The sequence below is a fragment of the Scyliorhinus canicula genome, chromosome 11 (assembly GCF_902713615.1).
Source record: "Scyliorhinus canicula chromosome 11, sScyCan1.1, whole genome shotgun sequence".
In the NCBI taxonomy this organism is placed as follows: Eukaryota; Metazoa; Chordata; class Chondrichthyes; order Carcharhiniformes; family Scyliorhinidae; genus Scyliorhinus; species Scyliorhinus canicula.
Genome location: NC_052156.1, coordinates 148,758,588 through 148,775,459, shown reverse-complemented (window position 1 = coordinate 148,775,459; position 16,872 = coordinate 148,758,588). Strand labels below are relative to the sequence as shown.

Below are 16,872 nucleotides of genomic sequence, written 5' to 3'. Positions count from 1 at the left end.
CCCTGCCAGCTCTAGAACCCACCATCCATCCTACCCAGGACAAACCTGTGGTTGTTGCATATCGGGGTCCAGACCGACGCTCCCTCCACCTTCTTGTACCTCCTCCACTGTCCCCAGATCCGCAGTGTCGCCACCACCACCGGACTTGTGGAGTAACAGGTCAGCGAGAATGGCAAAGGAGCCGTTATCAAAGCTCCCAGACTAGTACCTTTACATGACGCCGCCTCCAGCTGCTCCCATGCCCCCCCCCCCCATCGCCCACTTCCTAATCATAACTATATTGGCCGCCCAGTAGTAGTTGGGAAAGAACAGGTTAGCTATTATCCTATTATCTCATTCCGACCCCCCTCCATTTAAACTCCGCACCCTCTATAAATACACACACACAAGACAGACAAACGCAAGGTTGGGATAAGAGAGGTGTAAAAATAATAATGAAAGTAAAAAGATAAGAGTCTTAGTGTCCGACGGCTTTTTCTCGCACCTTTCTTCTATCTAGACTTCCAGCTCAAGGTTTTCTGTTTCCAGTTTGTAATGTTATTCACTGTAGATTCATTCAGGTGTCCACAGTTTCAGAAATACAGCAGAAATGCGAGCAGACCCTTTCCTCGGAGCATCCAGGATTCCAACTGTACTTCCCCAGCTCTCTGCAAAGCATCCCACTCAGGCTGGACACAATCATCGCCTGTTACTGGGCAGAATATGACCTTTTGGCCAATTCGTTGGCCACCAGCCAACCAACCGAACCGAGTCCCACCGACCTCTTGAGTGTCGAAAAGTCTGGGTTTTGCTGTCTGAAAGCTAGCACAGTGAACTGTTTCATAACATTTGAGTTCCTTTCTTCCCCTGCTCAACTTAAAGGTATATGTCTATTAGCATCCATGGATCAAAATGATGACAGCAAAAATAAAGAAATGGGATGTAAAGGGATCGCCAGGAAGGGCCCTTACAATAAAAGTCCATTGTAACTGCAACACAAAAGCAAAGTACTGTGGATGCTGGAAATCTGAAATAAAAAGAAAAAGTGCTGGAAATACTCAGCAGGTCTGGCAGCATCGGTGCAGAGAAACAGTTAACATTCCAGGTCAAAGTGAACCTTCATCGTAACTTCATTATGTCTCTATTTATAAAGCCCAGGATCCCATATTCCTTGCCATCACTTGCTCAGCCTGCCCTGCCACCATCAATGTTGCTCCACATATACCCCCAGGTCTCCCTGTTCATGCAGCCCCATTAGAATTGTATCCTTTGTTTTATATTGTCACCACTGCATTAAATTTTGTCTGCTCCAAATCTAAGCATTTCCGCTTGCCTGCCTAATTCCTCTTGGAGTCAATTACTATCCTTCACACAGTTCACAATACTTCACATTTTTGTGGCATCTTCAAATTTTAAAATTGGCCTCCCAACATGCAAGTCTAGGTCATCATTCTATATCAAGAAATACTACCATCCTAGCCCTGACCCCTGGGGAAACATGCTGTACACTTCCTCCAATCCAAGAAACAACTGTTCAACATTGCTCAATGTTTCCTGTCACTCAGCCAACTTTGAATCCACATTGCCACTGTCCCGTTCCTTCCATGTGTTTCAACTTTGCGGACAAACCTTATGTGACACTTTATCAAACGACTTTTGGAAGTCCATGTACACCGCATAACCACATTACTGCCATCAACCCTCCAAATTACCGCAGCAAAATATTCAGTCAAATTAGTTAAACGCAGTTTGCCTTTAACAAATCTGTGCTGCCTTTCCTTAATGACTATCATTTTTGACATAATTAACGTTCCTAAAAGCTTTCCAAAACTAAACTTTAAATAAACTAATAAACCCAGCAGGTACACGCCAGTCAGCTTAACAGTACAACCTTTCTGAGCAGGGGTTTAACATTTGGAATTCTCCAGTACCCCCCCCCCCCCCCCCCCCCCCCCCCCTGTATTTAAGGAGGGTGGGAAGATTATGGTGAGCACCTCCAAAATTTGCATCCATACTTCCTTCAGTATTCTCAAATGCCTCCCATCCAGTCTTAGTGGCTAATCAACATTAAGCACAGCCAATCTTTCTAATGCATCTTCTTTATCAATTTGTAGCCTTTCTAATAGCTCAACTACCTCCTCTTTCAATATACTTTTGATAGATCTTCCTTGGTGCAAAGTATTCATTTAGTAGCTCAGCCATGACCTCTTCATGCATATATCACCTTTTTGGTCTGTAAGCGGCCCACACATTTAATCTTGCTACCCTTTTACTTTCTATGCAACTGTAAAAGACTTTTGGATTCTTTTGTTATAGAATTTACAGTGCAGAAGGAGGCCATTCAGCCCATCGAGTCTGCACTGACCCTTGGAAAGAACACCCTACTTAAGCCCATGCCCCACCCTGTCCCCATAACCCAGTAACCCCACCTAACCATTCTTTTTGGACACTAGGGGCAATTTAGAGATTCCCTTTTTAGTTAGCTGCCAGTTTCTTCTCATACTGTCCTTTTGCCTCTCATTTCTTTTTTCACTTCCTCTCTCAACTGGGTACTCATTTGTATTATCTAACATATATCTGACATCTAACTTTTCTTAATTAAAATACAAATGCCAAAAACTTGGTAAGAAACGCTTCTCATTTTACCTTCTATCTAATTTGTTATACAGGGGGGCTTTGAATCTTCTTGCCCTAACCTTCCCTCTTGTGAGAACGTACCACAACAATACTTTTCAGACAGTCCATTGTTCCATTACAGTTTTTAACCTGCCAATTTTTGATTCCAGTTTACCCAGGACAGTTCCCACTGAAATTGGCCCTCCTCCAATTAAGCAGCTTTACTCTGGATTGCTCTGTGTTCTTTATTTAACGTAAACCTCGTAAAGCTATGATCACTGTTCCCTAAAGGTTCCTCTACTGGCATTTGACCCACCTCATTCCCCAGAAGCAGATTCAACAATGCCTCCTCCCTCATTGAGCCAGAAAACTACTGATCAAGAAAATTCTTTCTGAACATGTTTCATAAACCCTTCCCTTACCCTTAACACTATTAATACCCCAGTATAAATTACAGTCATTATTCTATAGTTTTTCTCTGTCATTACCCTGCATATTTGTTCCTCCATATTTTTCCTACTATTTGGTAGCCCATAGAATACACCCACTACTGTAATGGTACCTCTATTGCTTCTTAATTCTAACTAGAAAGGCTTTGATCGGGATTCTCCTTTGCAAGTCCACCCCGCTACCACTGCTCGCGAGAACGGAGAATCTGCGCTCAGCCAAATTTCCCATTCACTGCACCGGGACCGGAGAATCTCGCTGCCGTGAATGGATGGAGAATCCCGGGATTTGTTTTTGGCTCTTTCAGGACATTCTTTCTGTCCAGCACTGCAATATATTCCTTAATCACTTCTGCCACCCCTCATTCTTTCTTTCCATCCCTATCTTTCCTCAGTACCTTGCATCCAGGGATATTTAGTACCAGTCTTTGAGCCACGTCTCCAATAATGCCACAAGTTTAAGAGACGCGGAGCTATGCTGCAACTGTACAGGACCCTGGTGAGACCACATTTGGAGTATTATGTGCAGTTCTGGTCACCTCATTATGGGAAGGATGTGGAAGCATTGGAAAGGGTGCAAAGGAGATTTACCAGGATGCTGCCTGGATTGGAGGGTAGGTCTTATGAGGAAAGGTTGAGGGAGCTAGGGCTTTTCTCATTGGAGCGAAGGAGGATGAGAGGCGACTTAATAGAGTTTATAAGATGATGAGGGGTATAGATAGAGTGGATGTTCAGAGACTATTTCCTTGTGTGGATGTAGCTGTTACAAGGGGGCATAACTGTAAGGTTCGGGGTGGGAGATATAGGAGGGATGTCCGAGGTAGGTTCTTTACTCAGAGAGTGGTTAAGGTGTGGAATGGACTGCCTGCTGTGATAGTGGTGTCGGACACTTCAGGAACTTTCAAGCGGTTATTGGATAGGCACATGGAGCACACCAGAATGACCGGGAGAGGGATAGCTTGATCTTGGTTTCGGACAAAGCTCGGCACAACATCGAGGGCCGAAGGGCCTGTTCTGTGCTGTACTGTTCTATGTTCTATATTACTTTGTGGTTATCCACGCCTGCAGCTCACCAACATTATTTACCACACTTTGAGTATTTGCATATCTGAACTGTAAATCTGACTCAGACCTTATTGCATTCTCTCCAGTCTGACCCCACCCAATTGCTTTCTATGTCTTACTCCAGTGCTATCTGTTTCTGCCAATCTTTGTGCAACTTGTTTCTGGTCTCTAACATTACATCCTGGTTCCCAACCTCCTGCCACGTCCATTTAAATCCTCCCCAGCAGCAAACTGTGAGGAAGTTGGTCCCGGCTTTGTCCAGGTGCAACATGTCCAGCCTCCCCCGGAACTATTCCTCATGTCCCTGGAATCTAATGCCCTCCCTCTTTTTAAAGAAAACATATGGGAAGTAGCGAAGCAGAGCTGTTTAGAGAGTGTGTTTCAGAATTTGGCGCCTCGGCAATTGAACATGCAGCCACCAAAAATGGAGTGAATAAAACTGGGAATGTGTAAGAGGCCAGAATTGTCGGAGTGCAGTTATCTCAGAGGGTTATAGGGCTGGAGGAGATGACAGAAATAGTGAGAGATAAGGCCATAAAGAGATTTGAAGACAAGGGTTAGAATTTTGAAATCGAGTAATTGCCAGATCAAGAGCCAATGAAGATCAGTGAGCACAGGAATGAGGGGCGAATGGGATTGCTGTGATACAGGACACAAATAGCAGAGTTTTCAATGAGCTCAGGTTTTTTTTTTCCTTTTTAAAAAAATTTAGAGTACCCAATAATTTTTTCCAATTAAGGGGCAATTTAGCGTGGCCAATCCACCTAACCTGAACATCTTTTGGGTTGTGGGGGTGAAACCCACGCAGACACGGGGAGAACATGCAAACTCCACACGGACAGTGACCCAGGGCTGGGATTCAAACCCGGGTCCTCAGCGCCGTAGGCAGCAATGCTAACCACTGTGCCACCGTGCTGCCCCATGAGCTCAGTTTAAGGACGTCTCTCAAGGTATTGTGTGACTAGAGCAGTGTTATGGGCCAGGATTTAGAGAACCCCAAAGTGTATCATGGAGTTCACCTGACCCACAACTTTTAATAGATTGTGGTATGGGGAGCACATGGCCCATTCCACAGGTGTGGTACAGCAGAAATGGAAAAGTATTTTTTAAAGCAAAGCAATGTTTATTCTATGAACTCATTTTAACCTTTTTAAAACATACAGTGAACATCTTAGCAACCATCAATTCAAATGCAACCCCCAAAGAATGCAACACTAAGTAATCCTTTAAGCTTGCCTTTAACATCCATAAGACTTAAAACACCTTTTACCAGAAGCACATTTGGTTTACATTCACTGCTGAGAACATTTATAATTTTGAATTCACCAAATGATTAAGAGATAGTCTTTTGATGGCAGAGAGAACAGCAGTACACCTGCTTGGTCTGGCTTTAGCTTCAACACTGAAAATGAAACTAAAACACACCCTGCAGCAAACAGCCTAAAATGAAAGTAAAAAGCTGACAGACAGCCCAGCTCCACCCACTCTCTGACATCACTGCAGTAATAAACACCCATTTCTTAAAGATACTCTCACTACAGATATTTATATGCACACCCATTTATAAACACCCATTTCTTAAACTACTCTCACATGACACCTCCCCCCAAGAAAAAAAAATAAACCATCAACTTCAAGATGGTTTCATTTTTCACCTTTTCACTATCCTTTACGAACTGCACACAGTAAATATCCTTTTTCGTTTCAAAATAAAAAAACAACACTTGTAACAGGTACAACAATATGGTCCATTTTTTGTTTTTCTTCCAACTGGAATCCTTCTCGATTGACAGTCTCTTTGAACAAGAAGGTCTCTGCATGATCCATCCATTTCTCTACGCCTCGGCATGTCTCTTTAAAGTCAGATACTTTAGTTCAATCTGATCACAAAGTCCCTTGTAATTCTCCAACACAGGAGCATTGGTTATCACAGCTTTCAGGCAGTCAAATGCCTGTTGAAAGTCCGCTATCCACTGAAATATTCGATGTTTCTTCAGCAAGTCCATCAGCGGAACAATCAAGCTACAAAACCTTTGCACAAATGTTCGATCAAATCCACTCATGCCAAGAAATTGCATTATTTCCCTTTGTCTTGAGGGTTTTGGAAACTCCTCAATAACTGTTGGTTTCACATCCCGTGTGACCATTTGACCCTGTCCGATTGTATGGCCAAGGAAAGTGACTTGGGCTTTTCCAAATTCACTTTTGGCTAGGTTTACCATCAGACCCACCTCCTGAAGTCGATTGAATAACTCCATCAGATGTTTTAAATGCTCTTTCCATGTCTGGCCGAAAATTACCAGATCGTCAATATATATCGCACAATTGGGTAATCCTGAAACCACTTTGTTAGTTAACCATTGAAATGTGGTCGGGGCTGTTTCATGCCAAGTGGCATAACTTTGAATTGGTATATACCATCTGGAGGCACAAAAGCTGAAATCTCATTCGTCCTTTCGGATAAAGGTACCTGCCAGTAATAGAACATAGAACATAGAACAGTACAGCACAGAACAGGCCCTTCGGCCCTCGATGTTGTGCCGAGCAATGATCACCCTACTTAAACCCACGTAACCCGTATACCCATAACACAACAATCCCCCCATTAACCTTACACTACGGGCAATTTAACATGGCCAATCCACCTAACCCGCACATCTTTGGACTGTGGGAGGAAACCGGAGCACCCGGAGGAAACCCACGCACACACGGGGAGGACGTGCAGACTCCACACAGACAGTGACCCAGCCGGGAATCGAACCTGGGACCCTGGAGCTGTGAAGCATTGATGCTAACCACCATGCTACCGTGAGGCCATAAAGGCAGGGTGATAGCGACATGTTTACTTTTGGTGTGAGTGAGAATATAGATAGCAGAGGATGGTTTCGATCCATCGACCTCTGGGTTATGGGCCCAGCACGCTTCCGCTGCGCCACTCTGCTCCTTAAAGCCGTAATCTTTAAGTAAATCCAGTTTGGAAATAAAAACTGATTGTCCCACTTTCTCAATGCAATTCTCCAAACCTGGGATAGGATAAGAGTGAGTTCTTGTAACTGCATTAACCTTTCTATAGTCCACACACAACCGTTGGGTACCATCACTATGGGTGAGCTCCATTGGCTGCAACCCACTTTAATTATGCCATTTTTAAGCATACTCTCAATCTCTTTGTTAACCTGTGCCAATTTTAAAGGGTTAAGTCTATATGGATGTTGTTTGATTGGAACAGCATTTCCCTCATATACATCATGTATAGCCATTTGAGTACTTCCCAATTTATCTCCACAAATATGCCCATGTGATGTCAATAACTCTTTCAGGTCAGTTCATTTTTCCTCTGGAAGGTAACTCAACATTTATCCCAATTTTTAAGAACATGCTCATTTCCCAATTTAATTTGAGGTATGTCAAATTCCATGTCATCTGGATTTGGTTTGTCACTTTGAGTTAGAATCATTAAAATTGCCTCCTTTTTCTCTCCTTCCCTTTCAAAAACCTTTTAATCATATTCACAAGACATACTCAGTGAGTTTTCCTTCTATCCGGCATTTTTACCACATAATTCACCTCACTTAGTTTCCTTTCAATCTGATAAGGTCCACAAAACCTTGCTTTCAAAGTTTCACCGACCGCTGGTAACAATACTAAAACTTTATCTCCACTGGCAAAACTACGAACTTTGGATTTCTTGTCCGCTACCAGTTTCATCACATTTTGTGCAACTTTTAAATGTTGTCTAGCCAATTCACCTGCTCTATTTAATCGTTCCCTAAAATTTGACATGTAATCCAATAATGTAATTTACGATTTCTTACTCACCAATTTTTCCTTAATCAATTTAAGGGGTCCTCTTACCTCTTAACCAAAAATTAGTTCAAAAGGACTGAATTTGGTTGACTCATTAGGTGCATCCCTAATTGCAAACAGTACGAATGGAATTCCTTTATCCCAATTCTCTGGATAATCTTGACAATAAGCTCTCAACATTGTCTTTAACGTCTGATGCCACCTTTCTAACGCTCCCTGTGATTCTGGATGGTACGCAGTTGATTTAAATTATTTTATTCCTAAGCTATCCATAACTTCTTTGAATAACCTGGAGGTAAAATTTGATCCTTGATCCGATGGTATTTCTGTCGGTAGTCCATAGCTAGTAAAGAATTTAAGTAACTCTTCCACAATCTTTTTAGCTGTAATATTGTGTACTGGAATGGCCTCTGGAAATCTAGTAGACACTTCCATTATAGTCAAAAGATATTGATTCCCACTTTTTGTTTTAGGAAGCGGTCCTACGCAATCAATTAGGACCCTTGTAAAAGGTTCCTCACTCAAATGCTGGAATGGGTACTAAGGGCGCTGGTTTTATCACTGCTTGAGGTTTCCCTATCACTTGACATGTGTGACATGATTGACAAAATTTAACTACATCTTTATGTAGTCCAGGCCAATAAAAGTGTTTTTGTATTTTAGCTTGAGTTTTCCTTATTCCCAAATGACCTCCCACTGGTACCTCATGTGCAACTCGCAACATCTCCTTTCTGTACCCTACCGGCAATAATACTTGATGAACATCTGCCCACTTTTCATCCGCCTGCATATGTAAAGGTCTCCATTTTCTCATCAAGACATTACTTTTATGGTAATAACACTCTGGTGCACACTCAGATTCCTCTTCCATATATGCTTTCTGATACATCCGTTTTATTTCCATATCTTTTTGTTGTAACTCCGCCAGTTTTCCTGAACTAAAAATATCCACCTCATCCTCCACCTGTTCTTGTTCTTTTTCAACCATCTGATCAAAAATCGTTTCTGATAATTGCACTTCAATGTCATCTTCACTCTTTGATTTATCCTCTTGTTTTAACCTGTGACTTTGCGACCTTGTCACTACACAATCCGGAAAATCCCAGGATATTCATCCTTCAACACTTCAGTTGTCTGATTTTCCACTGGCTTATCAACTACAGTAGGCATCACTCCCACCTGCTATCCAGCTATATCATTACCCAAGATAAACTGTATTCCTGGACAAGATAGTTTCTCTATTACTCCTACTATCACTTCACCAATCTTCACTGGACTTTCCAAACTTACCTTATATAATGGAACACTACTCCTCTCACCCTGAATTCCACATATTACCACCTTTTCTTGCAACATTCTTCCCAAACTAGATAACTCCTCATCTCTTACCATTAAAGATTGACTAGCTCCCGTATCTCTTAAAATTGTGACTTCTTTACCTGCTCCTCCTGATACACATGAGTAAACTTTACCCACACAAGTCAATTCTTTAAAGAGATCTGGCACCTTCTTATCAATCACCCCTTGATCAGGCTGCACAATATTTTGCACCTCCTTCGCTTCACTTGGCTTTCCTTTACCTCTTTAACAAACCCCACTCTCTTATCCTGTTTTACCACATCAGCCTTCCCAGTGCTTTTCTTCAACCACCAAGACTGTGACTTTACATGGCCTAGTTTATTACAGTGAAAACATTTGAAATTTTTCATTTCTTTTCCACCCTCCTGGATTTCTTTTTTAATCTGAGGTACACTCTCCTTATTATCTCCCATCAGATCTCCTTTACCTTTACCACTTGAGTATTTCTCATGTCCCCAGTTTCCATCCCTCACAGGCTGGTACTGATGTCTGAAACCAAACTTTGATTGATGACCTCATTCATAATCATCTGCCATTTCTGCTGCTAATCTCGCAGTTTTAATCCTCTGCTCTTCCACATGAGTTCTCACTACATCAGGAATTGAATTTTTAAACTCCTCCAAAACTATAATTTCTCTGAGAGCTTCATACATTTGGTCTATTTTCAAAGCCCTTATCCACCTATCAAAATTACTCTGTTTGATCCTTTCAAACTCCATGTATGTTTGACCAGGTACTTTCCTTAAATTTCTAAACCTTTGTCTTTAGGCTTCAGGCACCAGTTCATATGCACCTAAGATGGATTTTTTCACCTCCTCATACGTCCCAGATACCTCCTCCGGTAGTGATGCAAACACTTCACTAACTCTACCTATCAGCTTTGTTTGAATCAGTAATACCCACATGTCCTGTGGCCATTTCATTTGTTTAGCTACCTTCTCAAATGAAATGAAAATGCTTCTACCTCCTTCTCATCAAACCTTGGCAATGCTTGGACATATTTAAATAGATCCCCGCCATGCCTTCGACTTTGCCGCTCTTTCTCACTATCCTCATCACTATCCTCATCACTATCCACCAACTGTACCTTTCCCTTTACGTCTGCCAATTTTTTTTTATAAATGTTTTTTATTGAGTTTTCATATTTTATATCCAACAAATTACAAATTATTAGAGAGAGAAAAAGAAAAAAAAAAAGAAAAGAAAAAATACGCAAAAATTAACATGTATATTTACAGGTAAGCATCTTCATAATAACAACTGTGGCCGCCCCCTTTAGCCGGCATACATATTTTACATTCCCCAATATGGCCGAGGCACATGTTTATAGGCATTTATTTACAGTTTCCGTCTGCCAATTTTAACTGACTGTCATGTTTCATGGCCATTTTCTGAAGTTCAAACTCTCTCTCTTTATCTTTTTCCCTGATCTGTACCTACCTTTCTCTTTCTTTTTGTTCTGCCAGGGCTATTCTTTCTGTTTTCCTTTCTTCTCTCTCTTTTTCCTCTCTCTCTTTCTCTTTCTCTTTCTTTTTCCTCTCTCTCTTTCGTATTCAAGCTGCTTTAATTCTTTCTCATGTTCCATTTGTTTAATTTGTAACTGAATTTTTGCCATTTCCAATGGGTCAAACTGTATCTCAGGCAACTTGAAATGCTCAGCCACCACCATAATTACCTCATCTTTTCGCATTTTGTCAGGTAATGTTAACTGCAATGTTTTTGCCAAATCTAACAGTCTGCTTTTAGTCTCTGTCCGTAAGGTACTGCGTGTGACCGTCTCCACCCCCCAAAAACTTCTGAGCCTCTGAAAGAGCCGTTGTCCACAACACACTCCCTACTTAAACTAAAATACCACACATGAAAAGCAACCACAATATGCTCACCCCTCACTGTCTTTAAGGTCACTAAGTCAATCCAATAGATAGATTTTATCCCCCTCGAGCCCCCAATTTGTTATGGGCCAGGGTTTAGAGAACCCCAAAGTGTATCATGGAGTTCACCTGACCTACAACTTTTAATAGATTGTGGTATGGGGAGCACACGGCCCACTCTACAGGTGTGGTACAGCAGAAATAGAAAAGTATTTTTGAAAGCAAAACAATAACTCCCCGAACAAGTCCCCACTATTTTCTAATGCTCAGCAATTTCTCAATCATTCACTGAATTTATATATTGTAATTTGTCTTTGTGCGTGTTTCAGGGGTAGTTGCTGTACATCTATATCGGGGCCTTTACCAATATGACAGTCATAGCACTCCTGGTGCAGAACATCCACGTGAACACCAACTGCCAAGTAGGAAGCCTGGTGCCAGTTTAATGTCTCAACACAATTCTAGGCCTTTTGAGTGTACATTTGGACATGGACAATTAAGCTTAATATCCATCTGAGAAAACCTGGCACTGTAAACAAAATATCATGTTGGCGTTGACATCAATCTTCCCATCTGCTAAAAATAGCGGCTCCCCCAGTGTAGGATGTTCCTTAAAACTGAACATCTGAATGGCAGGTACAGGAACAGGAGTGGACAAGTCTCTCAAGCCTGTCCCACCTTTTGCATTCGAGCTCCGTCTCAAATAGGAACCTAATTTGACAACAAGAGTTTAAAATGGTGAAGTGGGGGCAGCACGCTGGCGCAGTGGTTAGCACTGCAGTCTCATGGCGCCGAGGTGCCAGGTTCGATCCAAGCTCTGGGTCACTGTCCGTGTGGAGTTTGCACGTTCTCCCCGTGTTTGCGTGGGTTTCGCCCCCACAACCCAAAGATGTGCAGGGTAGGTGGATTGGCCATGCTAAATTGCCCCTTAATTGGGAAAAATGAATTGGGTACTCTAAATTTAAATAAATAAATAAATAAATAGAATGGTGAAGTAGAGGACAAAAATTGAAAGAGATCAAGAGGAACCACATTGGGGGATGGGCAGGAAGTGTGGATCCTCTCAGGATCCAGCCAAGAATACCAATGAGACCATTCATAACCCAATAGTGAGTTACAGATGGAATCATGGGTGGCTTCAGGTGATTAATCAGCCAGTAATTCAACCAAGGGCGGGAGATGGTATATTATAAGCCACAAAGCAAATATCAAATGATTAGTGAATGTCATTTAAGCTTTCCAATTAGACAATATCCTTTTAGTCAGTATTAACTATTTTATATTAACTCACGCGGACTATCATAGTCATAGAAAAACTGGTTTATTTCAACATTTCTGATCCACCAATTGAACCACAATGATGTGTGCCTCATACAAACAGCACAGTTCAGTGACAGGAAAGTGAAAGTAAACTACAGATATCACTTGTCTGTCTTAATCACCTCAAAGGTCAACTCTTCAAACCTCTTGGCCAATTCCCATTATTGCCAATAATGACATATAAAATGTTTTTTTATATAAAACCGTTACTAATAATATTAACACAAAGACTTGAGGCATTACCATGCCAGGTACTGGGGTTTTCACTATAATTTCACGACTGTTGTGTTTGAGGACATCGGCTATTCGTAGCGTTGTCAAGTTTTTTTATTCTTTCAAGAGATGTGAGAGTTGCTGGCAAGCCCCTGACAGGGCGGTGGTGAGCCACCTTCTTCAATCGCTACAGTCCATCGAGTGAAGCTGCATCCACAGAGCTGTTAGGAAGTGAGTTCTGGGATTTTGACCCAGTAACTGAAGGGATGGTGATTATAGTCAGGATGGTGTGTGGTTTAGGAGGGGAACTTGCAGGTGGGCCTTCCCATGTGTCTGCTGCCCTTCTCATCCTGGGTGGCAGAGGTCACAGGTTTGGAAAGTACTGTTGTCGGAGCCTTGGTAAGGTGCTGCAGTACATCTTGTAGATGTTGCTGCGACATGTCCATTGGGCTCAGAAAGAAAGTTTATAGATGACTGCTTATCGGCTGAAGTTTCTATAAGTAAGCAAATCTAAATTTTCCACCAAATATTTAACTGGAAATAAAACTTCTATGTCCCGCCTTTTAAGAAAAATTCATTCAAAAACTACAAATATAAAATGTAACCATTTCCTTACAACCAGGGCACAAATGGTTAAATGATGAGGCAGGTTGCATCGATTAAGCTTGCATTCCCTTAAGTAGATTTAAGGTGATCTAACTGAACTGTTGAAGGTGATTAAAGATTTTGATAGGATAGACAGTGGGAAGCGATTTCCTCTCGCCAGAGAGGCTACAACATGGGGGCATAACCTTTAAATTAGAATGTGGTCTGTCAGGGATGATGGCAGAAGTACTTCTTCATATAAATCGAAATCTGCAACACCTACCCCATATAGTTTAGTGTCAATGGAAAATTTCAAACCTTGGAGATCACAGTATTTTTTGTTCAGCGAGGATATTGAGGAATATGGAAGCGAGGCAGGTAAATAGATTTAAGTTACATATTAACCATGGCATAATTGAACAGCATGGAACAGGCTCAAGGGGATGAATGGCATCCTTCTGTTCCTATGTGTCAAGTATGTCTGTTCTTCAAACTCTGCAGCCACCTTTAGCTGTTTGTCCCGACTGACCTTCCAACTCAGGTCTCTTGAACCTTAACCCTCTGCCCTCAATCTATCATCAAACCTTTCATCTCTTTCCCTGAGACTCTTGAGTTGTTTCCTCAATCTCCTCTGATTTGCTCTGTCCCTTTCTCCTGGCTTCCCCACAATCTGCATCTTTCATCAGGCTCCACTAATGCCACGGATACCCCAGCGAGGCTTTGAATCTAAAATAGAACACTTTGCGGAAAATTCACAATATCGGATCTGCTGCATATATATAGAATTAACTGTAGCTGTTGAAATACGAAAAGTATTTGCACCAGCAAACTGAAAAACACTCACTCACAATCGGGCGGCACGGTAGCACAGTGGTTAGCACAGTTGCTTCACAGCTCCAGGGTCCCAGGTTCGATTCCCGGCTTGGGCCACTGTCTGTGCGGAGTCTGCATGTTCTCCCCGTGTCTGCGTGGATTTCCTCCAGATGCTCCGGTTTCCTCCCATAGTCCAAAGACGTGCAGGTTAGGTGGATTGGCCATGATAAATTGCCCATAGTTTCCAAAAAAGGTTAGGTGGGGTTACTGGATTACGGGGATAGGGTGGAGGTATGGGCTTGAGTCGGGTGTTCTTTCTAAGGGCCGGTGCAGACTTGATGGGCTAAATGGCCACCTTCTGCACTATAAATTCTACGAATCTATGAACCTATGGATCACTGAAGAGATATTCTGCTCAGCTCGAGAGTTGTCATGTCAGACTCTGGTTTATCCTATATTCCTTCAGCCCTGGCTCCAGGTTCAACTTCAGTATAAATAGATTAGGCGGGGGGGGGGGGGGGGTTGATGAAGGTTCCTGATATTTGATAGTCTTTTGGTGCTGCACAAAATGAATTTAGGGCAATTTGAAGCCAGTTTTTAACAGGTGTAGACCCCAGCATAAAGCTGCTCCTAATTTGGCATTAAATTGTCAATCTTATTTTGAGAGGTCCTAAGGAATGCAGGTTGTGGGGCTGGGGAAGAATGGGGGGAAATCTGTACTGGTGGTGAATGTCATATTTCTTTGGCGACTGTTCAATGATATTTCAATATTACCCTCCTGGGCATTCTTGTACTGTTTGCGATGTAGGTCTAGATTCAATGGTGAAAGTAATAAGATCCCCTCCATATATTCGCACTATACAGGGACGTTTATTGGACAAATCACAAGGGACACATAGAACATAGAACAGTACAGCACAGAACAGGCCCTTCGGCCCTCAATGTTGCGCCGAGCCATGATCACCCTACTCAAACCCACGTATCCACCCTATACCCGTAACCCAACAACCCCCCCCTTAACATAACTTTTATTAGGACACTACGGGCAATTTAGCATGGCCAATCCACCTAACCCGCACATCTTTGGACTGTGGGAGGAAACCGGAGCACCCGGAGGAAACCCACGCACACAGGGGGAGGACGTGCAGACTCCACACAGACAGTGACCCAGCCGGGAATCGAACCTGGGACCCTGGAGCTGTGAAGCATTTATGCTAACCACCATGCTAATTACTTTCATTATATGTTAAACCAAGGACCCACCTGCCATCTCTGGTGAATGTAAAAGATCTCTTGACATCATCTCAAAGAAAAACCAAAGGGTTCTCCTTAGTGTCCTGGCCAATATCTATCTGATTTGTCTGGATCAATGAGAATATTATGTTGAAGCAAGAAGGTGTGTTTGGTGGTGAGGTCGTGCTGAAGGAAGCAGAATTGGCAGGGTTGGGTTCGTTAAATGTAGAGATTGGTGGGGTGGAATATCATGTCAAGGCGGATCCTAGCAGATTCTAGGAGGAAGGAAATAATGAAGGCAGAAGTGCGGGAAATGGGACAGACGCAGCCAGGAGTCCTGTCAACCACAGTGGAGAGTAGTCAATGAGATTGTTGTCCAGCTGCAAGTGCATGCGAGTGGACGTTTCCACGTTGTTTTTAGATAATATAGGAGCGTTTCTGGCCCATGAACCAGGTAAGGCTTCAAATGTATGCATTTCAAACTGCTCCGAACTTTTAAGCTGCAGAATATGCTGAAATGACAGCAAAGAAACCAAGACTCTGAGAAAAAGATCAAAAGAAAGCAATGTTAGGCAGTCAGGGGCTGAAGCCAGTGCTGACTTGATCTGGGTCAGAAGCATAACTGTTCAACCATTGAGATGTCCAGAGACAGCTGAGTGGTGGTCTGATCCTCCAGGACCGCAGTATCAACAGTGACCACCACTCCCGGTGGCGCTATTACGACCTGAGACCATTAGATTTCCAGCAACTCTCGGATGTGGGACGTCGTCTGGGATCAGGGAGGATGTCCCACCACCTGACAATTAACAGCGTGGCAGCTGTTAGATGATCACAGGGCAGGCCGGTCATTTGGGGGCCAGCTCAGTGCTGACATTTACACCCCCGTGTAAAGTTCAGTCCTATGTTAGGGAGGCACCTCGTTGTAATTTCATAGACAGAACAAGAAAATAAACAACTGCATGTTTCTTTTCACAACCTCAAGATGAAATACCTTAAAAGCATGGTCACTGTTCTAGTAAAGAAATAAATTCCTCCTCATCTCCATCTTAAATAGGAGATCCCTCATTTTTAAATGGGGCCCTCCTAGTTCTCGATTCCCCCACAAAGGGAAATCCTCTTAAAACCCATCCTGTCAAGCCCCCTCAGAATCTTACATGTTTCAATATGATCACTTCTTATTTTTTTTAAACTCCAATGGGTATAGGCCTAACCTGCTCAACCTTTCCTCATGAAACAAACCCTTCAGCCCAGTCAACCTTCTCTGAAATGCATCCAATGCAAGTATGTCCATCCTTAAATTAGGTGGCCAAAATATACTCAGCCTTCTAAGTGCGGCCTGACCAATGCCCTGTACAGTTGCAGTGAATCTACCCTACTTTATACTCTATCCTCCTTGCAAGAAAGGGTGATGTTCCGAATTATTTACTGTACATGCATGCTGAATTTTGTGATTCATGTATGAGGGCACTCAGGTCTCTTAAGTGCCAAATACCCAAGCATTCTATTCTGCAATCTGTCTCTACTTAAACAATATTCTGCGTTTCCATTCTTCCTGCCAAAATGGA

The 16,872-nt window shown here is 42.5% G+C and overlaps 1 non-coding gene across 1 annotated transcript; it reads right to left on the bottom strand.

Moving 5' to 3' along the window:
- Positions 1 to 6,976: 6,976 nt before the first annotated feature.
- Positions 6,977 to 7,048, bottom strand: trnam-cau. Its single transcript has one exon. It is a non-coding gene; the product is annotated as a tRNA-Met (tRNA).
- Between the last annotated feature and the right edge of the window lie 9,824 nt (positions 7,049 to 16,872).